At 43.5% G+C, this 23,252-nt stretch overlaps 1 long non-coding RNA gene across 1 annotated transcript; it reads left to right on the top strand.

The window, feature by feature from the left end:
* The first annotated feature begins 2,118 nt into the window (after nt 1–2,118).
* LOC140908570 (uncharacterized) lies at nt 2,119–22,107 on the top strand. The gene is made up of 3 exons (XR_012157918.1): nt 2,119–11,966; nt 19,408–19,514; nt 21,868–22,107. It is a non-coding gene; the product is annotated as an uncharacterized lncRNA (long non-coding RNA).
* Nucleotides 22,108–23,252: the final 1,145 nt, after the last annotated feature.

Raw genomic sequence — 23,252 nt, 5'->3', positions numbered from 1 at the left:
TTTGCAGTGCTCCTGGTAGGTGTCTGACTCATAATGGTGTGCTAAAAATAAAGCTACTTGGCAGTGCATCCAGTGAGACCAGGGGTTAACCACACTAAAGCAGTGGCTACCCACTTGAATGCACAAATAATTCAAACTCAGACAACAAACAAATTAAAAACAGTAACTGCAAATGTTATGTAAGGATTTGATTAAAGAGAAATATACAATCAGTAAAATGTTAAGTGATTACAGTGATTAGAGATATTAATAATGCTTTTTAATTATGAAAGGCTATGCCAGAAGGCATACTAGGTTATATGACCACACGCTCCCCCAGTGTTCCTAAACAAAAGTGTCTCCCCCCTCAGTTCTGTCTGTCCCCCTCATCTCAGGTACCCAGGTGATGCACGTGGAGACATGCTGCATCACCGGGGTACCTGAGATGTGGGGGACAGACAGAACTGAGGGGGGAGATGTAAGGAAATGGTCTTAGAAACACACTTTGTTATACTGCAACAAGAAAAGGAGTTCTTGTGGCACCTTAGAGACTAACAAATTTATTTGAGCATAAGCTTTCGTGAGCTACATCTCACTTCATCGGATGCATGCAATGGAAAATACAGTGGTGAGATTTTATATGCACATAGAACATGAAACAATGGGTGTTACCATACACACTGTAACAAGAGTCATCAGGTAAGGTGAGCTATTACAAGCAGGAGAGCTGGGGGGGGAGAACCTTTTGTAGTGATAATCAAGGTGGGCCATTTCCAGCAGTTGACAAGAATGTCTGAAGAACAGTGGGGGGGGAGGGGGGAGAAATAAACATGGGAAAATAGTTTTACTTTGTGTAATAACCCATTCACTCCCAGTCTTTATTCAAGCCTAAGTTAATTGTGTCCAGTTTGCAAATTAATTCCAACTCAGCAGTCTCTCGTTGGAGTCTGTTTTTGAAGTTTTTTTGTGGAAGAATTGCCACTTTTAGGTCTGTAATCGAGTGACCAAAGAGATTGAAGTGTTCTCCAACTGGTTTTTGAATGTTTATAATTCTTGATGTCTGATTTGTGTCCATTTATTCTTTTACATAGAGACTGTCCACTTTGGCCAAAGTACATGGCAGAGGGGCATTTCTGGGATGGCATATATCACATTGGTAGATGTGCAGGTGAACGAGCCTCTGACAGTGCGGCTGATGTGATTAGGCCCTATGATGGTGTCCCCAAAACAGATATGTGGACACAGTTGGCAACAGGCTTTGTTGCAAGGATAGGTTCCTGGGTTAGTGTTTTTGTTGTGTGGTGTGTGGTTGCTGGTGAGTATTTGCTTCAGGTTGGGGGGCTTTCTGTAAGCAAGGACTGGCCTGCACTGCATGCATCCAATGAAGTGGGCTGTAGCTCATGAAAGCTTATGCTCAAATAAATTTGTTAGTCTCTAAGGTGCCACAAGTACTCCTGTTCTTTTTGCGGATACAGACTAACATGGCTGCTATTCTGAAATGTTTTATACTGGGAACTGGCCGCGCAGCTCTTGATGATCCAGGGAGATGAAAGCCCATTCACAGATGCAATGTGACTTAATGGTGCAAGGTTAAGCCCTAACTTCCTATCTAACTATAATACCGGGTACTCACTCTAGTTACTTCTCTGGCTGAGCTGTTGGGAGACTGATGCAGGCAAGTAGGTCTTCCTGGGGATTGATGGAGAGGGACTAACTGCCTAATCCCTTCTGGAACAGTGCTGACAATCTTTAAAGTGTGGAAGCCGTAGGTGCAAGTGTAAGCAGATCAGGTATCTGGACCCAATATCCTGGATCTGGTGTTGGCGGCCCACATGGGAAACAGGCTGCAGGTGGTGGCTGGAGAGATGAACTGTCTCCTCCTGTTGCTGGCAGCCTGGGGGCAGGAGGAGTGGACTGTCTCCTCCTGAGGCTTTTCTGCAGGCTGAACTTAGCCTGGAAGTGCTGTGCTGGCTGGCTAGCTGTGCTTCACTCCCCAGCTGGGCTCTGACACATGGAGGGAAACCAGAACTATTCATAGCCTCCCTCGTGCTTTCCCTGGCATCCAGGGCTCTTCACAGGGTCAGAAACTGCTTGCAGTCTGCCTGACTGTCTTCTGCCCTAACTGGCTGCTGGGGACAGCTGTTGTCTTCTGCCTCCCATTGGTTGAGGGAGTAGGGTTGCCAGGTGAGTGGGGGAGGGTAGCACCCCACCGCCTCTTCTTCCCTCCTGCTGTTGGAGAAGTCAACAGGACAGGACTATGTTGTGGCAGGCCCAAAATGTATGTCTCTTCTCTTGGAGTACAGTCCCCTTTACATCAGTTAACTCCCATTTAAGAAATACACTCAACAGTTAGGATACTCTAACTAATACAGAATGCTGCAGCATGTTGCCTCAGCAACACAGGCTATTATGAGCGCATCATACCTATTCTCTGCTCCGTACAGTGGCTTCCTGTTGAATTTTGAATCAAGTTCAAGGTCTCAGTGCCTCCTAAATCTCTGGGATGAAGAGCATGGTCTACAGCTACAGTCCTCTGTCACAATGCAACTCTCTAAAATAAGGGGTAAAGCTCATCTGTGCTGGCAATAAACTTTCTCACTGGTGGTCCAAGACTGTAATGAACTCCCTCAAGAACAGTGGATCATCACAAACCTCACTACTTTCTGCTCCAAGATGCATGTCTTTGACCTACATTCTCTCACATAACAGCAACATGTATGCATTAAAAAAAAACAAAAAACCAACAACCAAGAAACAAAAAAATCCTACCAAAACAGGACATTCCACTACACTATACAAACTTCTCCACCCCTCCCATCCTTTGTGCCCCCCCCAGTGAAAGAATGAGAGAACAAACAAATGAGAGATGTTAGTCACATTGTTTAATACACTACTTAAGGGAACCTGTATACTGTGGTGATGAGAGCAGTATGAGAACCTATGTGAACAGAGTAGAATAGGTAGGGAGGAATATAGGATTGTCCCGGTCTAATTTAAATGAAAGTTAAATGAAAGTGCTTTGTCTTTATTTTATTTTTTTTTTACCTTGGGATAGCTCACATACGTTAGTTACCCTGAGGTAAAAAAATACACCTTTTTTCAATAGTGAAGAAAAGGCCCAATAAACTTGGGCTCTGTTAGACCAAGTGGGGGAGTGAAATATTGAATCAAAGGCCCATCCACAGGTAGCACCTTTCCTCCAGTTCTCAGCTATCCAAATATAGAAACTCTGAGGAAAGAGTGACCCAGGTGAATGCAGTTGTCACAGTGGCAATAGTGAAAGTGTGGTGTCCTGTCCTTTCAAATGTTTGAGCATTTCTCCATCCCCAGTGAAAAGCCTTACTTGTGTGTTGTTTCAGGTTTGCTGCAAGCACAATATAGGTTCCCATAGAAGCTAGCTGTATTCAAATGAGCTCCTCTGTGTCCATCTCCTTCTCTGCTTGGTCTATATATAATATTTGGCAATGAACGATTTCTATCCCACAAGTGTCCAGTGCTGCCTCTGACTGAAGAAGAAGTAGAAAAAGTAAGCAAATAATACCATAAAGAAGGGGGAGTTCACCTGGAGGCACAAAGTGACAGACTGCTGCTTTTGCTGCTGGGACAGTGGGAGCCAACCAGCTAGAGAGGGGAAGTAGGCAAATAAAAACAGAACAAAGGAATAGGCTGGTGCCTGGAGCTACTGCAAACAAACTACCGTGGAGGAGTTTCCTGCTGTTGCTGCCTAGCTGCTACAGAAACAAAGCGGGGGTGGGGGGCGGGAGCAGCAATATTTACTGAACACTTGCAAGCAGTCAGGAAGGCTTAGTCCACACTCAGCGTTTATAGCCAGCAGAGGGAGCTCAAGTAGAGCCAAAGGAAGAATTCTGCAGTCTGCAGTGTTGGCACACAGCCAGAAGAGGCAGATAAAGCATGGACAGCACTCGAACAACAACAACAAAAGCAGTTTCCCTGTGGCAGAGAAGACACCCAGGAGGCTTGAAGTCCAACTGGAGAGTGGACAAAATGGCAAATTTTGTGTGCACTGTTGGTGAATTTGATGACAAACATGAACCACACCTTGAATATTTTAAGCAATTTGTAATCTTCCAGACAGAAAATCAGTTCGACCTTGCTGACAGTGATGGGTCCAAAGGCATACAGACTGCTATGTGACCTATTTTTTCCAATTGTGAGGGGAACTGCCACATATGATGCAAGTTACTGCAGAAATGAGGAACATTTTCATCCGTTCCCATTAATGATAGCACAATGATATCAGTTCCTTCAGCAACATCGGGGAAGTGGAGAGTCAGTAGCACAGTTAGTTGCTGCTTTAAGGAAGCTATCAGAGCATTGTCAATTCAGACAAACTTTAAGTAATGCCCTGAATAACCAGTGAGTCTCTGGACTATGCAATGACCAAGTTCAGAAGAAGTTTATTCACTTACATTCACTTACATTCAAGAAGGCAGTTGAAGTAGTAGTTGCAATGGAAACTGCAGAGAAGGATTCTCTGGAATTTAGTATGAACCAAGAAGTTCGTCTTATGAATTGGAAGACAGAAGACCACAGGAATGTAAGGAATTTCCATGGGGCCATTGTGCACAAACTATGCACTCTGAGAAGTATTGTGGGACATGCCAGGTTATTTGCAGAACATGCCAGAAGAAAGGACACATTGCCGTGACCTGTCACACAGTTCAGTGGCCAGCAACGCAGAACACCCATCCATCCAAGAATACACCTATGAAGACTGAACCTAAGAAAAGATGGAAGTCAGGAATTCATGATGTGGAAGAAAGACAAGACCTCTTGTGACACTGGCCAAGATCAACCACTACATGTTTTTGGAAGCTAGAGTCAGAGAGGGCCTCTGGGTCACACTCTTGATTGAAGGAGTTTGTACAAGAATGAAGCTTGATACTGGAGCGCTGTTTCATTAATTTCTGCATCTATCTATCACCAGACTTTGTCACAACTTCCTCTGGAAGAAACCTCCATGGTTCTGAAGATGTATACTGGATAAAAGTTGGTCCATGATTGAAAGAAAATATACACCATTATCTGGAAGATCTTGAGAAGCTCAAGGTGAATTGGTCTGAGACCAAGGCAATCACAAAAGCACTTTGAAATCTTCAAGAAATACTGGGCAGACACTCCTAAGGTTTTGAAAACAAGGTTGGACAGATGAGTAATGTGTCAGTGAAGCTCACTGTTAAGTCTGACAGGCAGTCAAAATATTGCAAGGCCAGAGTTGTGCTTTATGCTCTGATGTCTCTGGTAGAAGGTGATTTGGACAGTTTAATGAACATCAGTTTAGTGTCACCAGTTTCACACAGTGAGTGGGCTATAACCATCATACCAGTGGTCAAAAAGGATAACTCTGTCTGAATTTGTGGAGATTTCAAAGGGACACTAAACCCAGTTTTAGGTGCAGATCAGTATCCACTACCTTGTGTTGAAGGTTTGTTTGCTGCTCTTAGTGGAGAATAGCATTTCAGAACATTGGATTTGCTCAATGCATACCTGTAAATGGAGATTGATCCCACGTCTCACAAATATCTCACAATCAACTCTCAAAAAGGTTTATGTTGTTACAACATATTGTGTTTCGGTATCACACTGGCACCTGCTCTGTTCCAGAAAGCCATGTATGCAATCCTGAAAGAAGTGAACAGAGTTCAGTGCTTTTTGGATTACATCCTTGTTACAGGAAAGGATCAAGCGGATCCTCTTCAAAATTCAACTGCTGTCTTGAAATGTTTGGAAGGCCATGGACTGAGAGTACATCAAAACAAATGTGAGCTTTTCAAACCTCTGGTTGCATACCTTGGACATGGAACTGATGCCACAGTCTTAAGGAAATCATCAGAGAAAGAGAAGGAAAGTCTTGAAGCACCATTGCCAGAGAACGTCACAATTATGTTTATTTTTAGGACTGCTTAATTACTATAGTAAATTTCTGTCTAATCTCGCATTGGAACCTTTATATGCACTCTTATAAGGAAAGGGTAAATGGAAATGGACTATACAGAGCATGAGTGTGGATTTAAGGAAGCAAAGAAACTGTTGACATCAGCTGTTGACATCTTACACACTTTGATACTTTGCTGCTGTTGCAATTGGCTTGTAATGCTTTACCATATAGAGTGGGTGCACTTCTTTCCCACATTTTTCCTGATGGCATCAAGAAACCAATTGCCTTTGCATTGCAAATACTCACCACTCCTGAGAAGAACTATGTTCAAATAGAGCAAGAAGCTCTCACCATTATCTTCAGAATTTGGAAGTTCCATACCTATCCGTTTGGTAGACATTTTACCTTACTGATGGATCATTGCCTGTTAATTTCAATTGTGGGGCAGAAACATGGAATTCTATCATTAGCTGCTGCTCATATGCAACACTGGGCATTGCTATTTTCAGCTCCTTCCTATACTATTCAATTCTATAAAGTCATTCGGCATGGAATGCTGAGAGGCTGTTGCACCTGCCATGCCCAAGGTCTCATTAACCCAAAAAAACTTCAGACGAAGTGTTCAATCTCAGTGTGATGGGTGGGTTGCCCATCACTACCACAGACATCAACAAAGAAACAGTTAAGGATGATGTGCTTTTTCTTGTGAAGGGAATGGTACTAGAAGTGCTGGATTAAAAGAATCCCCAATTTACACAACTTGTGTCACATCAACATGAATTTTCTGTGAATCATGGTTTCATCTTATAGGGAATGTGAGTGATCATTCTAAAATCACTTCAATCTCAGGTTTTGGAAGCTCTTCACTAAGGTCATTTTGGCATTGTACAGATGAAGGCAATAGCCCGGAGTCATGTCTGGTGGCCAGAGATTGACAAAGATATTGAGAGGAAGGCAAAGTGCTGTACTATACATCAACAAATTCAGCATGATCCTGGCCCAGCTCATTTACACCTTTGGTTGTGGCCTCTGACCCCTTGGACACATATTCATGTGGGCTTTGCCAGATCTTTAAAAGGTTATCAGGGTTTGCTTGTAGTTGACACCCATTCAAAATGGCCAGAAGTTTTCAGAATGACTTCTACTACACTACAACAATCATTGGACATCTTCATACCCTGTTTAGCCAATTTGGCTCCCAATTACAGTTAGTGAGTGACAATGGACTATAATTCTGTTCTGAAGAATTTAAAGTTTCCTAGCCTCAAATAAAATTCAGAATATACATTCTGCTCCATATCATCCTGCTACAAACGGACCATCAGGACCCTGTATACAAACACATAAGTTTACCTTATGAGCTAACAAGTCTATTTTGATTCATCAGCAGCAATTGGACAATTTCTTGCTTGTCTACAGGAGCACACTACATGTTACTACCCAGGAGTCACCTGAAACCCTTTTCTTGAAGCGGACTTTGCATACCTATTGGGACCTGCTGCATCCTGTAGCCAAATCTCAAGCTATGCAAATTGATTGATAACATTCTTTTCAAGTAGGAGACTTAGTGGGGACTTTTAATTATGGCTGTACAGTAAAATGGGTATCTGGAGAACTTTAAAATGTGTTGGACTTGTTTCATTTGTGGTAAAACTATTTGATGGTATTTTATGGAAATAACATATGAACCAGTTACAGCCTCAACAAGTACCAGAGTCTAGGGATGTTCCAGTAAGACTTTCTGTTCTTTCAATTGAACATTTTTTCCATTGCAACTTCTAATTTTGATGACTTGGTGAAAGAAACTTTAGTACCATATCCAGTTGATTCCATACCAGATCCAGTAGCTGCTGTACCAGATCCAGTTGATTCCTTGCCACCAAATGTTCCTGTTGGTCAGGACACAACTGTACCACGACCACCATGTTATCCCAAGAGAATGCGAAAACCAGTTGTGCACCTGAAATTATAAATTGTTTAGTTAGTGACTTGCTATTCCTGGGCAAAATAATCCCTTGCAATTTTAGTTAGGTTATATGGTGTTTTTGGTTAGCCATGTCAACGATAATGGGTATATATTTGAAAAAAATTTAGAGTAGGATGGAGGATTGTGATAACTTGTCCCTTTAAATATTTGAGCCCTCCCTCCTCCCCAGTGAAAAGCCACACTTTTGTGTTGTTTTAGTTTTGTTGCAAGAATAATAAAGGTTTTCACAGCATCTAGCTGTGCTTAAATGAGCTCCTCTGTGTTTATCTCCTTTTCTGTTGGGTCCAAAAATGTAACAGAAAAAGAGAGGGACAAATTCTGATTTCACTTCCCCCAAGGTAAATGAGGAGTAACTTTACTGAAACCAGTAGATTAACACCCTTGTAAAAATAAGTGTGATATGAGAACAATTTACCATAGTCTCGTAGGTAGGTGAGCTGTAAATCATACTGGTCTTATATTTCAGAGTAGTATTTCTTGGAGTATAATTTTCTTATATATGAATTTTTTAAATTTGAAACTGTGTTTGCACGTTATTGTTTAGGGGGCTCTGGAACTAGTTCTCTCGTAGTCAAAACAAGGTACATCTGTGACTGGGAGTTAAAGAGTCTGAAAAAACTTTTCTTTTTGCAAAATTGGCAGCTTGTCAGCTGTAAAGAATTACAGATATTTTCAAGGATTTCTGCAGAAAAGGAACACACTAATAACATGATTAACAGATTACCCCCCTTTAACTTGTTTAACACTCAGCACCCTTACTTACCTTTAACTTAATTTCATTAGTTCATTTATTTTAATAGAGATACCTTGATATTTAAAAAAAATGGCTAGTTTATAGCAAGGCCTAGCTGAGAATATTTGAATACACTCTGTGGAATGACTGATATAAAACAAATTATATTTGTTACGTACAGTATACGAGGCCCAAATTTTGCCCAGCTGAGAGTTATATTGTCCCTTCCCTCAGTTGAGTGGGTGGGCCTTTTGTTTTGGGTGGGTTTAGGCCCACCCTTTCCCAGGATTCAAATAGGCTTGAGGCTCATGTTGGCGAATTGCCAGGAGCCTGAGGCCTGTGGCCTGCATTTAATTTTCATCAAACGGAACAGCTTGCAAAATAGAACGTTGCGTGCTCAGTGCTGTGAAGCTAAGTTTAGGGCTGCTTCCTGTTGCCAGAGCCACCGGAGCATGCTAGAGTTCACTATGATTGGGTCCTTCATTTTCAACTGATTTGGGGGACTGCTCCATAAACAAGTTTGTCAGATTTATGATTACCTCCAATTTCAGAGAGTTAGCTACTGAGAGCCAGACATTTTGTTCGGGTTTGTTTGTACCAAGCTAAGGGCACAAATGGTTATAATGCATGCGAGAGCTTATAGAATTTTTTTAAAACATTTAACCAAAAAATGAGGAGAATTTTTGCAATTTTTTTTGGATGAACTCTATTATTAGCCAGAGTTAACTCTTAGAGCTTGGGTTGAAAGATTTTGCTTTCTGTCTAATATGGTACTCACAGTATATGCCCTCATCACCATATTATATAAGCGCTTCTCAATGTGATATGGAGATTTTTCAACTCAGAGCTGTTTGAAATTCTGATTGTCTCTTTTATTAAACATTTTGAAAGAAAAATCAACAGTTTTTCAGATGTTTAAGGGTTTTTTTAAACCCTTTTTCTGATTTTTTTTTATCCCAGTGAAACATAAAGAGGAAAATAATGAAGAAAAGGATAAAAAAACAAACAAACAAAAAAAACCTCTTTCACTTTTTACCTGTTTCCACTGGGAAAAGTGTGTTGTGTTATATATATATATATATATATTTAAAGTGAGGAGCAGTGTTACTTTTAAATGTGAGCTTGTGTTTTTCCTACTTTTTCCTTATTTTTTACATGTTTTCCATTTTTTTTCCAGAGGAACAAGTGAGCTGTAGCTCACGGAAGCTTATGCTCAAATAAATTTGTTAGTCTCTAAGCTGCCACAAGTACTCCTTTTCTTTTTAAAGTAAATGAATGGCAGAGTGTTCTCTCACTTTCATTAACCCCCTTTAAAAAAAAGGGGTGGGAGGATAGAAACATTTGTTTTCTCACTGTTTCAGAACAAAACAAAGAATTAAAAAAAAAATTTGACTCCCCCCCCTCCAAAAAAATCCATTCTGAGTTTTTTCAAAATAATCCATTCAGAGTTTTTTTTTTCCAAAAAAATTCAAATAAACCCCATTTTCAAGTATTTTTTTTTTAATTTTAGAAAAATCAATACTATTTCATTTGCTTCTTCTGATGGTAGTTGTGGAACCCACCCCTTCCCACCCCAGAGTTTCAGTCCACAGTCATCATAATGTGCAATGAGATCAGGAAGGATATTGATCTTCTTTCCCATATGAAACCATCCCAGACACTTCTTTGAGATCCTTTTACATCTCTGTGCATCCCACTGAAGAAGTCAGTGCTGAGAAAGCACCTTTAAGGGATATCATTCCACTCATCTACTAGATGAAATCAGGGTAAAGGCCAAAATCCCTGTTGATTTCAGTGGGTGAAGGATCAGATAACAAATGAAGGAAAAGTCAGAAACCAGACAGAGCATGTCTTACGTCAGTAATAGTTGAGAATTCCTTTGCAGTCTTCCTTCCGTCCACTCCTACATAGACAAGTTTCATCAAAAAAAATTTGCTAAGGTTAGAAAATCTCTTGAATGAGCCATGCTCCAGTTTTGAATTACCTGGAACAATGTAAGTTTTTTCCACTGAAACCATGTAAAACATGTTGTTGTTGTTTTAATTTCACTATTTATTCAGCTTTAACCAGTATTTTTGTTTTTTTTTATAGTCTGGGATCCTTTTTTAAATGAGAAATTAAAGAGATACTCAAGAAGTGAGAATCTCATGCAAATGGAAACCAAAGAGGCTAACAAAAAGTGAAACTGATAAAGTTAGGGCCAGACCCACAAAGGTATTTAGGTATCTACCTGCTTCTTTAGGAAATTAAGTTCACTAGTTAGACTCCACTGACCCACAAATCCTCTGCTCAGCAGCCTCGTAAACCCACAGACACTGAAGCTTCTACCAGTCAGCATTTGCAAAGCCACTGAAGCATTGATGCTGCCCTACAGCCAACAAGCTACTCAGAACCCTAATTCAAGCCAAAGGTCCTGGAGGCCCTGAAGAGGGATTCTCAGACACAGCAGGGGAACACTGACTTTGCTAGTGGGGCCTGATCCTGTTGGCATGTTCCGAACACATTTAAGAACTGATATCTGTCACACTAGACAGCTGGGGGCAAGCACGTTGGGAATTTTTCAATGTGTGTGTTCATTCAGGCAGTTAAGGTAGTTAAGTGGGACATTGGAGACCTGAGTTCAAATTCTTGCTCCAAAATAGTCAGGGGACTGAGGGCGGTTGATGTTGGATCACCTACATCCCATGTAACCACCAGGGATATAGGTGACCCAACCACCCTTGCTATTGGCCATTCTAGGGTTTTAATCTCTCTTGTTTTTTCATTAGCAAGGTCTGGGTTTCAGCTAGTAGGGAATGGGCTGTCTAAGCAGCTGACCTGGCTTAGGCACCTAACACCAGGATCCTGAGTGGAGGGAGGCACCTAAAGTCCAGATCAATGGGAGTTAGGCCCCTAAATATCTTTGAGGATCTGGACCTAATTCCCTTTCCTCTGCACTTCACTCCTGGCTAGCTTAGGGGACTGCTTGCTGGCTTCTGAGTTTCCCTTACGTAGGTGAGTAACTCTCCCTATGCATTGTATGGGAAGCCTGAGTGCCTAACTCAGGGCTTAGCATTCCACTTAGCTGGTAGGGCACTTAGGGTATGCTACACAGCCCATCAGAAGAAGCTTCCCAGCCCAGGTTGACAGACTTGGGTAAATGGGGCTCACACCAGCATTCAAAAAATAGCTGTGTAGACAGCTCTTTGAAGTTGAGACATGGGCTCTGAAGCTGAGGGAGAGGGTAAGTTTCAGAGTCAGAGCTGCAAGTGCAAAGTAAGAACAAAATCTTTGGTGTAGGCAGGAAATCTGAACTGAACCACTATATCTTTTTCAGGGTCATCTATGAAGGTTTTTAAAGATCAGAGACAAGTCTAAAGAGGTCACAGGTTGGTTGGTCTGTATATCTGTTATACCATCTGAATGTTCTTTGAGCCAAGCAGTGTAATTTTTCCTCATCTCTATTTTTCTGCTACTCTGTGAAAAATTTACTTCTTATTGTGTTTCTAATTATGATTTCAATACTTACTGAGTGATGGAAACAGCTGTACTGCTCCATAAAGGCAGTAGCCAAAATATTAAATTATATTTTATTGGGTTTTACTGCTATTATAAAGAGTGAGAAAGAATAAAAGCCTCACTAATTTACTAGCATCTATTCCAAAAAGGCCGAATTTTTAAACATTTAAAAAGAGATTTCTGAATGGGAAACAAGTTCCTTGATTTTATGCATTCATTCCACTGTATGGTGATATTATTGCCTAAAGGCAAAGTGATGTAACAGAGTTATTGCCAAAGAAAACACATGCAGTGTATTATTAACATAGGCCTTGGTTCAGCAAGGTACTTAAAGTATATGCCTACTATGTGAGTATCCCATTGATTTCAATGGGACTATTTAGGTGATTAAAATTAGGCTGTTCCTAAGTACCTTATTGATTTGTGGCCAGAGAGGATAGGCCAGACTTAAAGGCATGTCAACAATGACATCATCATAACTTGAAGGTGTACATATGAGATTTCAAAATGCTTTAGTGTGACAGCTGCACTGGTAAAGCTAAGGCATTTGGGGCTAGAACCACAAAGGGATTTAGGCACCTGATACTTCAGGCACCTAAATCCAAAATTTAGGTCTTAAAAAATCCCTGCTCAGCTGCTTCCTAACTCTGTAAAGTCCCTAGACACCAAATTTCCACTGGTAAAGTTCCCAAGGTGCCTGCTAATATGCCTCTGAGCATGAGCACAGCCATCTCAGTCTAGGCACCCAGACCCCTAAACCCCAGTGAGATCTTCTAGCTAGATATTTGGCTTGTGTGGCACAGTGCTACTAGAAAAGCCCTTAATCAGCTCCTGCCACCCCCACCCCCACCCCAATCAGGGGGAATGGATTGGGGCTGGGTAAATAGCCAGTGCTTACCTAGGAACTGCCTGCATCTGCCAGCCTCATTAACAGGAGCTAAAAGGCTAGGAGGAAGTGAAAGCGGAGGGGGGGGTGCAGAAGAGGAGGAGGAGGAGAAGAAAACGAAAACAAAAACAAAACAACGACAATGATGACTAGAAGGAAGGAGCCAGTCAGTCTGTTTGTTGCTGGTCAGGCCTGTGTGAGGCCAAGCTGTGTAAATAGTGCAAAAGTGGTGGTGGAAATGGACACTAAATAAAGAGCATGGGTGTTGCACCAGCTTGGAGTGTCCCTGAGTCTTTAAGGAGCAGGGCCAAGGGGTTGAATCTAACAGGTTGCAGCATGCATCCTGTTACATGTTGGGGCTTGTCCAGGATTTGAAATCACTGCTAGGGAGTGGCAACTTAAGCATGGTGGGAACTGTGCAGTGGCTCGCAAAGCAGCAAGAGGAGCTGCAGAAAATCCTGCAGGCCTTTCAGCAGTCCCACCAGGCTGAGACAGGCCTTACTCGCTTGGCAGGCCAAGCAACAAAAGACCCTCCAGAACTTCATCAGGGAGCAGGGCAGGGTACAGCAGCAGCTCCTGCACCGGTTGGTGACTCCTCCGGGAGGTGATGGCAGCCATGCACCAGGGTTGGGGCTCCATAAGATGGGCCCTGCCGATAACCCTGATGCCTTCCTGTGCACTTTTGAATGGGTAGCCAGGGGTGCCGGATGGGACAAGGAGACTGGGGCCTAAAACTAGCCCCTCATCTTGCCAGAAAGGCGCAGGCTGCCTACATGGCCCTAACTAATGAACAGGCCAAAGATTATGAGGCAGTGAAGGCGGCAGTTATGGACCAGATGGGACGGTCAGACGAAAAGTACCAGCCGAAGTTTCAGGCGGTACGTTGGACAGGGGGTTTGCAGCCCTGCACTTTTGCCCAGAAGCTCACAGACTGGGCCACACAGTGGTTAAGACCCAATACCCAAACGGTGGGAGAGATAATGGACCGGGTGATCCTAGAACAATTTGTCCAGGGCCTCCTGGAGCACATGAAAGTCTGGGTCCGGTGGCACCAGCCAAATATGGTAGAGGCCGCTGTCAGACTGACTGAGGAATATGTGGAGGCAGACTTTCCTCGAAAATAGGGGCAGACCTGGACTGGGGGAAGAAACTCCAAGAACACCTTACCCCAGGAGAGGCCCCGAGAGAAAGAAAGAGGAGATTAAGGGGGCCCCTAGTCGCCCGGGGCAGTTGGTCTGTTGGTGATGTGGGCAGCAGGGATACAAATGTCAGGACTGGCCAGAAATGGAATGCGGGCTAGCCAAATTTTGTGGCTGGGCGAATGGTGGTGGGAAGAAGCAGGGTCGAGGACTGGCCATCATCCCCATGTGGGTGGGGAGGAAGCCCCAGAAGGGCTTAGTGGACACGGCCTCGGACTGCACCCTCGTTCAAAGAGGGCTGGTGAAACCACAATGGTTTGTCCCTGGGGTGCGAATGATGCTCGAGTGCATCCATAGGGATTGGAGGCCCTGCCCCATAGACCAAGTGCCCCTGGAGGTTGGGGACTGGTTTGCCTGGCAATGGGTGGGGGTGGTAAAGGGGTTGCTGTACCTTGTGGTCCTGGGGACAGATTGGGGCCCTGTCCCAAAAGGTAAAGGACGCAGTGGGAGGGGACCCTCCAGCTGGAAGATAGGGGAGACCCCATTGAAGGGAGGGAAAACCCTACTTCCCTCAGCCCCAGCGAGGAGGAGGACCCAGGTCCCCTGAGGACAGAGCAAAATCCTAGACAACAAAGCCTGAGTGAAAACATGAGGGAACAAGGGATCGAAGGAGTGCCCCGCTATCGAAAGCCCCAGAAAGGAGGTCCAAGGACAAGGAGGGGAAGACCCCAGGGAATGCCTGGAGATAGAACCTCCAGAAGGGGAGAGCCAGTCTCCCCTGTGCCGGACAACTGCGCCTGAGGCCCCAGGCAGCTGGGGGGAGGTCCGGACCCACCTGGCTTCCCTGCCAGACAACAAGAGGGAGCAGCCAGTAGAGTGACTGAAAGGCTGTGACTGGTGCAAGGATCAGTGGGCAGCTGTAGATCTGTGGGGCAGTCCACCCCCTTCCCAGTGTGCCTTTTGTGGATGGGGGATGGACAAACCCCATAAGGAAGACCCTGGGGACCTCCCAGGGGGCAGCAGTGGGCCTCCCTGAAGCAACCTCTGGGGCAGGAGGAGAAGGGGCCAAACCAGGCCGCCCTGGTGGTTGCTTCATGGGGGAGGTGTGTGGCAGGGTGCTGCTAGAAAAGCCCTTAATCAGCCCCTGTACCCCAGCCCCAATCAGGGGGAATGGACTGGGGCTGGGTAAATAGTCAGTGCTTGCCTGGGAACTGCCTGGACCTGCCAGCCTCGCTAGTGGGAGCTAAAAGGCTGGGAGGAAGTAGAAGAAGGGGGCTGTAGATCAGGAGGGGAAGGTCAGTCTCAGAGGGAGGAAGGAGCCTACTGGTCTGTTGCTGGTCAGGCCTGCGTAATGCCAAGCCATGTAAATAGCTTGTAAATAGTGGGCAACTGGTGGGGGGAAATGGACACAAAGTGTCCATAAAGAGTACGGGTGTTGCACCATCTTGGAGTGTCCCTGATTCTTTAAGGAGCGGGGCTAAGGGGCTGAATCCAACGGAGCACGGCATGCACACCGTTACAGCCTGCCTATCTCACATGCGGGGACGTATCTAAAAGTGTTCTTGGATGCTGTGTACCAAACGAGCCCCACACAAAACAATGCTAGAGAAGGTGCCCCTTTCTAACCTTTAGGCCTGTAGTTAGAGCACTCACCCAGAACGTAGGATCCCAGGGTTCAATCTCCCTCTATCTGACAGGAGCAGGGATTTGAACTTGTGTCAAACTTAATATTGCCCTTGCACTGGTTGTATAAATAATTAAATATGGTTTGGGCTACAGACACTCTCTTAGAATGTCACTTTCCCAAGAAGCCTGGGAAACAAGTAGGGAGAACTGGAAGTCCTGGCACAGTCAAGGAATTATGATGTGATTGGAATAACAGAGACTTGGTGGGATAACTCACATGACTGGAGTACTGTCATGGATGGATATAAACTGTTCAGGAAGGACAGGCAAGGCAGAAAAGGTGGGGGAATTGCATTGTATGTTAAGAGAGCAGTATGACTGCTCAGAGCTCTGGTATGAAACTGCAGAAAAACCTGAGTGTCTCTAGATTAAGTTTAGAAGCGTGAGCAACAAGGGTGATGTCGTGGTGGGAGTCTGCTATAGACCACCGGATCAGGGGGAAGAGGTGGACGAGGCTTTCTTCCAGCAACTAACGGAAGTTACTAGATTGCAGGCCCTGGTTCTCATGGGAGACTTCAATCACCCTGATATCTGCTGGGAGAGCAATACAGTGGTGCACAGACAATCCAGGAAGTTTTTGGAAAGTGTAGGGGACAATTTCCTGGTGCAAGTGCTGGAGGAACCAACTAGGGGCAGAGCTCTTCTTGACCTGATGCTCACAAACCGGGAAGAATTAGTAGGGGAAGCAAAAGTGGATGGGAACCTGAGAGGCAGTGACCATGAGATGGTTGAGTTCAGGATCCTGGCACAGGGAAGAAAGGAGAGCAGCAGAATACGGACCCTGGACTTCAGAAAAGCAGACTTTGACTCCTTCAGGGAACTGATGGACAGGATCCCCTGGGAGAATAACATGTGGGGGAAAGGAGTCCAGGAGATCTGGCTGTATTTTAAAGAATCCTTATTGAGGTTACAGGGACAAACCACCATGATATGTAGAAAGAATAGTAAATATGACAGGCGACCAGCTTGGCTTAACAGTGAAATCCTTGCTGATCTTAAACACAAAAAAGAAGCTTGCAAGAAGTGGAAGATTGGACAAATGACCAGAGAAGAGTATAAAAATATTGCCCGGGCATGCAGGAGTGAAATCAGGAAGGCCAAATCACACCTGGAGGTGCAGCTAGCAAGAGATATTAAGAGTAACAAGAAGGGTTTCTTCAGGTACATTAGCAACAAGAAGAAAGGCAAGGAAAGTGTGGGTCCCTTACTGAAAGAGGGAGGCAACCTAGTGACAGAGGATGTGGAAAAAGCTAATGTACTCAATGCTTTTTTTGCCTCTGTCTTTACAAACAAGGTCAGCTCCCAGACTGCTGTATTGGGCCGCACAGCATGGGGAGGAGGTGACCAGCCCTCTGTGAAGAAAGAAGTGGTTCGGGACTATTTAGAAAAGCTGGACAAGCACAAGTCCATGGGGCTGGATGTGCTGCATCCGAGAGTGCTAAAGGAGTTGGCACATGTGATTGCAGAGCCATTGGCCATTATCTTTGAAAACTCATGGCGATCGTGGGAGGTCCTGGACGACTGGAAAAAGGCTAATGTAGTGCCCATCTTTAAAAAAGGGAAGAAGGAGGATCCTGGGAACTACAGGCCAGTGAGCCTCACCTCAGTCCCTGAAAAAATCATGGAGCAGGTCCTCAAGGAATCAATTCTGAAGCACTTAGAGGAGAGAAAAGTGGTCAGGAACAGACAGCATGGATTCACCAAGGGCAAGTCATGCCTGACTAAATCTAATTGCCTTCTATGACGAGATAACTGGCTCTGTGGATGAGGGGAAAGCAGTGGACGTTTTGTTCCTTGACTTTAGCAAAGCTTTTGACACAGTCTACCAGTTAAGTCTGCCAGCAAGTTAAAGAAGTAGGGGCTGGATGAATGGATGGTAAGGTGGATAGAAAGCTGGCTAAATTCTCGGGCTCAATGGGTAGTGATCAATGGCTCCATGTTTAGTTGGCAGCTGGTATCAAGCGGAGTGCCCCAAGGGTTGGTCCTTGGGCCAGTTTTGTTCAATATGTTCATAAATGATCTGGAGGATGGTGTGGATTGCACCCTCAGCAAGTTTGCAGATGACACTAAACTGGGAAAAGAGGTAGATACGCTGGAGGGTAGGGATAGGATACAGAGGGACCTAGACAAATTAGAGGATTGGGCCAAAAGAAATCTGATGACGTTCAAGAAGGACAAGTGCAGAGTCATGCACTTAGGATGGAAGAATCCCATGCACCACTACAGACTGGGGACCGAATGGCTAGGCAGCAGTTCTGCAGAAAAGGACCTAGGGGTGACAGTGGACGAGAAGATGGATATGAGTCAACAGCGTGCCCTTGTTGCCAAGAAGGCCAATGGCATTCTGGGATGTATTAGTAGGGGCATTGCCAGCAGATTGAGGGACGTGATCGTTCCCCTCTATTCGACATTGGTGAGGCCTCATCTGGAGTACTGTGTCCAGTTTTGCACCCCACACTACAAGAAGGATGTGGAAAAATTGGAAAGCGTCCAGCAGAGGGCAACAAAAATGATTAGGGGACTGGAACACATGACTTATGAGAAGAGGCTGAGGGAACTGGGATTATTTAGTCTGCCGAAGAGAAGAATGAGGGGGGATTTGATAGCTGCTTTCAACTACCTGAAAGGGGGTTCCAAAGAGGATGGATCTAGACTGTTCTCAGTGGTAGCAGATGACAGAATGAGGAGAAATGGTCTCAAGTTGCAGTGGGGGAGGTTTAGGTTGGATATTGGGAAAAACTTTTTCACTAGGGGGATGGTGAAGCACTGGAATGTGTTACCTAGGGAGGTGGTGGAATCTCCTTCCTTAGAAGTTTTTAAGGTCAGGCTTGAGACAGCCCTGGCTGGGATGATTTAGTTGGGGATTGGTCCAGCTTTGAGCAGGGGGTTGGACTAGATGACCTCCTAAGGTCCCGTCCAACCCTGATATTCTATGATTCTATGATGTAGGAGACCCAAGTTCTCAGCCCCTGCACTCCAATGCATAGTTATTTATACACAGTAGAACAGCTTCAGGGGGAAGATGCAGAGAACGCTGGCCCAGAATACCACACAGCCCTGTGGTGAGGACAGTCTTCTGAGAGGGAGGAGAGCCCTCTTCAAGTATGTATTCCATGTCAGACAAAGGGGTGATTAAACCCAGGTCTTCTATACCCTGAGTGAGTGTCTGAACCCCTAGGCTAAAGGTACTAGGGCGAGGAAAACTCCTCTTCCATTTCTTATGAGAAAGGGCTAGATACCTAACTCCAGAAGAGGATTCATAGCTGTGAATCCCAAGCAGAGAGAGGCATCTCCCTCTGGCCTGGACTGATTCACCTCACTCCTTTTGAGGGGTGGGACTTAGCTTAGGAGTTTACCCATTCAGCTTACTGGATTTTGTGGAGCCCAACTCTTAGGCACTTAACTCTCCCAGTGTATAGCATAGGGAGCCTGGGCACCTAACTCAGGGCTGTGGATTCCATTAGGCATTAGGGCACCTAAACATTAGCCATTTCAACACTGACTCTAAGTCCCCTTTGTAGATGTAGCCCTTTGTTTATTTCTTTTGCTTCATTATTGTATGTTGTTTACTTTTGTTGATTTATAATAACTAATACACAGTGAGCATCTGACTGTGATAAACAACATCCATCAGAGATAAAACTTCCTCCTCCACCAAGTAACCAAGATCATCTGAATTCTGCTGACAAGGGCGGATGGATAAACAGGTGTGTGTTACAGAAGCACTAATGAACCACTGCAATAGACATCTGATTCCCTAAGGGTGGGTGATATAAACCAGCAGGGAAGGGACCATAGGGAATAGAAGGTAGGATTCAGAGCTGAGTGCAGGGTTTGGAGTGCCTTCATCTTGCTTTCTCTGGGACTAATTGGGTGTAGAACAATGCTTGCTGTCCCTTGATTACCAAAGTAATCCTTGTGTTAATACTGATTATATTCAGATCACAAACCATTTAGGACCTGATTCCAGGCTCATTGAAGGCAATGGAAAGACTTCCAGGGGCTTTGGATCAGGCTAAGTTTGTGGATCGTAATAGCCATTGAACACTTACAATTATCCATTCTTTACAGAGCTCTAATACCTGTAAGAGTGTCTTAAAGAAGTTAGAAAATTAGAGTCTTCTGGAAGACGAAGATGTTACCATGTTTCAGGATTAAGTTAAAAGATTATGGAACACCTATGTATCTGAAATTTGCCTAGATCAAGATGAGCACATTTCTGTCTCTTGCTGTGTTTCTCAAGCCAATAAAACCTCAGAGGATAATAATTAAAGCTGTGTACAGCTCTGCAATTTTAGTTCTGTTGGATTTGGCAATTTTGGGGCTCTTCTGATTTCATTCCATGTTGGTTTGCACCTCCTGAATTTTTGCTTTGAATTATGGCTTTGATTGAAGCCAAAAACTAACAGAAAGTAAAACTTAGTTAGGAGCACTGGATTTTCCCTGGTTTCAAATAAAAACAAATTACAACTGTTGAATTTTGCATGGTTTCCATACTAAAGCAGAGAACCATCCCAAAGACTTAATGAATGAGCCCCCCCCCCCCCCCCCGCCTAAAACTTGGCCCAGACTTGCAAACCCTGGCAAACTTTTCTGGAAACTAGTCCCATGTTCAGTTATCATGCTGATGGTTGTGTTATTCAAACCTAAATAAAATAAAATGGGCTTCTAATGAAACCAAAAACCCACTGAGTTGCTCTTGGTTTTAGGCTGTGAAAGTTTCAAACATTTCTAAAACAAAAGGCTGCCACTTATGTGCAAAATATAGCTTCACATTTCAAACATCTGAAAGTTTGGAGGTAGTTAGATGTGTGCTTTTGTCTTCACTAGAAAGACCCATCATCATAGGAGCTATTGCAAAGTTTGGATTTGGATTTGGTTTGGATTTCAGCTCCTTACCTCATGGTTGCTTGAATATAGTTGCTTAGGATGGGTCCATATTTACTAGAAATCTTCCTTAGCCAATCAGATTCTTTCACCTGTTTCATAACATGATGCTAAAGATACACAAAGAAATGATCAGATTGTTGAATAAACAAAGAGGAAGGCATGATAGAGGACCAGCTCATTAGAGTAGGATTTGGTTTTGTACAGTACTACAGTTAGCTTTTTATTTTCAAGACCGTCAAAAATCTCTCTTATTGGAGAGTTACAAAATGTAGCCAAACAGTTTTTAATGTAATATGACCAGTTTTTTAAGTAGCTGAAAAATACAAGGCTAGCTGTTGTGTGCTTTTTGAAAGAATTATGAACTGTGGTTTTCCTCATCTAAGTGAAAGGATGTCTTCCTTCATTTAGATTTCCCTGGCCTGTCCAGCAAACAATGATTCATGAGTAATATTTTTGAAATTCTCCTTCACATAAAGCCTTTTCTATTGCTCTGGGTCCAGGGAGTGAATTGACCACAAGCTTGTCTCCTGCAGAAGTTGTTTCCCCATCACATAACTCTTCTATCAGAGGACAATGGCTTTTTTTTATCCTGGTAAGAGTTTAACCAGAAAGGAAAATGTGTCCAAAAATGATAAAAACTTTTAAAAGGATCAAGGAATAACCATGCGAATAACAAAGATTACAGTTCAAGGAGAACAGCTGTGTGTATACTTTCCATCTTCCTGTTATGGGTCACATCTTTGGTGTAATTCAGGTTATTTCTGTAGATGTCAACTGAGCTACACTGCTTCATGCTAGGAAAAAATCTTGCCTGTGTGCTTTAAAAGTTATGTCTACTTTCTAATTAGATAAACAATGTATTAGAAATATTAATCTGCTATAAAATGGACAAAACTGACTCATCCAATGATTTATCCCCTTTTCTACCCTGATAAACCTTGCATACTCGACATGGTTTGGGAAATGTACATATATATATATATCCACTTGTCATGCCTATTTTGTATAATAATTTGGGTCCAAGTTAGGGCATTCTTGACCCCATTTTCCTGTTGAAGGGACTAGTACTGATGCTTTGTTCATACCATGTTCATGTTCTTGTCCTACGCCATCAGAATTTTCCATTAAAGCCACCCATCTTAATAACTCACCAGAACTTTTCCATTGCAGCAATGGAATATCTGTCTACTCTTTACAACAAGGATCTGAAGTATACTACTATATAATAATTCAATTATTCTGAGACTCTGTCACCTCACTTTTGTGGACCTCTGAAGTGCTGAATAAAATGTTTATCAAAGACGGAAGACAAAAACAGATATGGAACAAGCAGTGACAGTGCAAATTTTCTCAGCAATGCCCTATCAAAGTGTCTGAATCTTAACCTGGGGCATAGTGACTACATCTAGAGAGGAGAAGGTGGGTCTCCATTCATTCCATAACACTTCTTCAGAGACTGTATACAAAACCTTTCATTTACTACAATTTGTAGTGGTGATTTTTGGAGGTGAACGGTTGTCCAGTGGTAACTGGACTGAGGACAGAAACAAAATGAATTTCAACAAAACTTTTCTGTACCTCAAAAATGGTTCAGGTTTGTTGGGAGCATGTGATAGAGGTTGGATTTGTGCTTATTTTATCTAAACTAGTTTGCCCATTACAAGTTTTTTCCCATGCTATATTGGAACAACTCTTGTTAACATTTGTGAGAATTGTGTGTACATCAAAATGGGAGTAGAGTCCTTATGACCAAATTTTGCCTTCAGATTAATCCACTTGAAGCCAAAGGGATCTGAGGGCAAAAATTTGACATTTAATTTGTATTATTTCCATATCTCTCTTCCCCAGCAATTTGAATATACTCCCAAAGAGAGTTCATCAGCATGAAATAATACCAACCACTGTGCATGCTAATGTTTTTGCTTCATGTAATTTGTTTACTATCTGCTTGTTGTTTCTAGGTTTGAATTTTTATGCTGTTTATCCAGCAAATTCCTAAATTCAGAAATTATTGTAACACTAAAAAGCATCAGAAAACAAAATAGTACAGGGTACAAGGCTGTTTTTTAGATACACATTCTATTATAGTAAAATGTGCACATAAAAATGCTTTTTATGCCTCTGTTTTCACTAACAAGGTCAGCTCCCAGACTGCTGCGCTGGGCATCACAAAATGCGGAAGAGATGGCCAGCCCTCTGTGGAGATAGAGGCGGTTAGGGACTATTTAGAAAAGCTGGACGTGCACAAGTCCATGGGGCCGGATGAGTTGCATCCGAGAGTGCTGAAGGAATTGGCGGCTGTGATTGCAGAGCCACTGGCCATTATCTTTGAAAACTCGTGGCGAACCGGGGAAGTCCCGGATGACTGGAAAAAAGCTAATGTAGTGCCAATCTTTAAAAAAGGGAAGAAGGAAGATCCTGGGAACTACAGGCCAGTCAGCCTCACCTCAGTCCCTGGAAAAATCATGGAGCAGGTCCTCAAAGAATCAATCCTGAAGCACTTGCATGAGAGGAAAGTGATCAGGAACAGCCAGCATGGATTCACCAAGGGAAGG

The sequence above is a fragment of the Lepidochelys kempii genome, chromosome 3 (assembly GCF_965140265.1).
Source record: "Lepidochelys kempii isolate rLepKem1 chromosome 3, rLepKem1.hap2, whole genome shotgun sequence".
NCBI lineage: Eukaryota > Metazoa > Chordata > Testudines > Cheloniidae > Lepidochelys > Lepidochelys kempii.
This window is presented reverse-complemented; position numbering and strand designations above follow the sequence as displayed.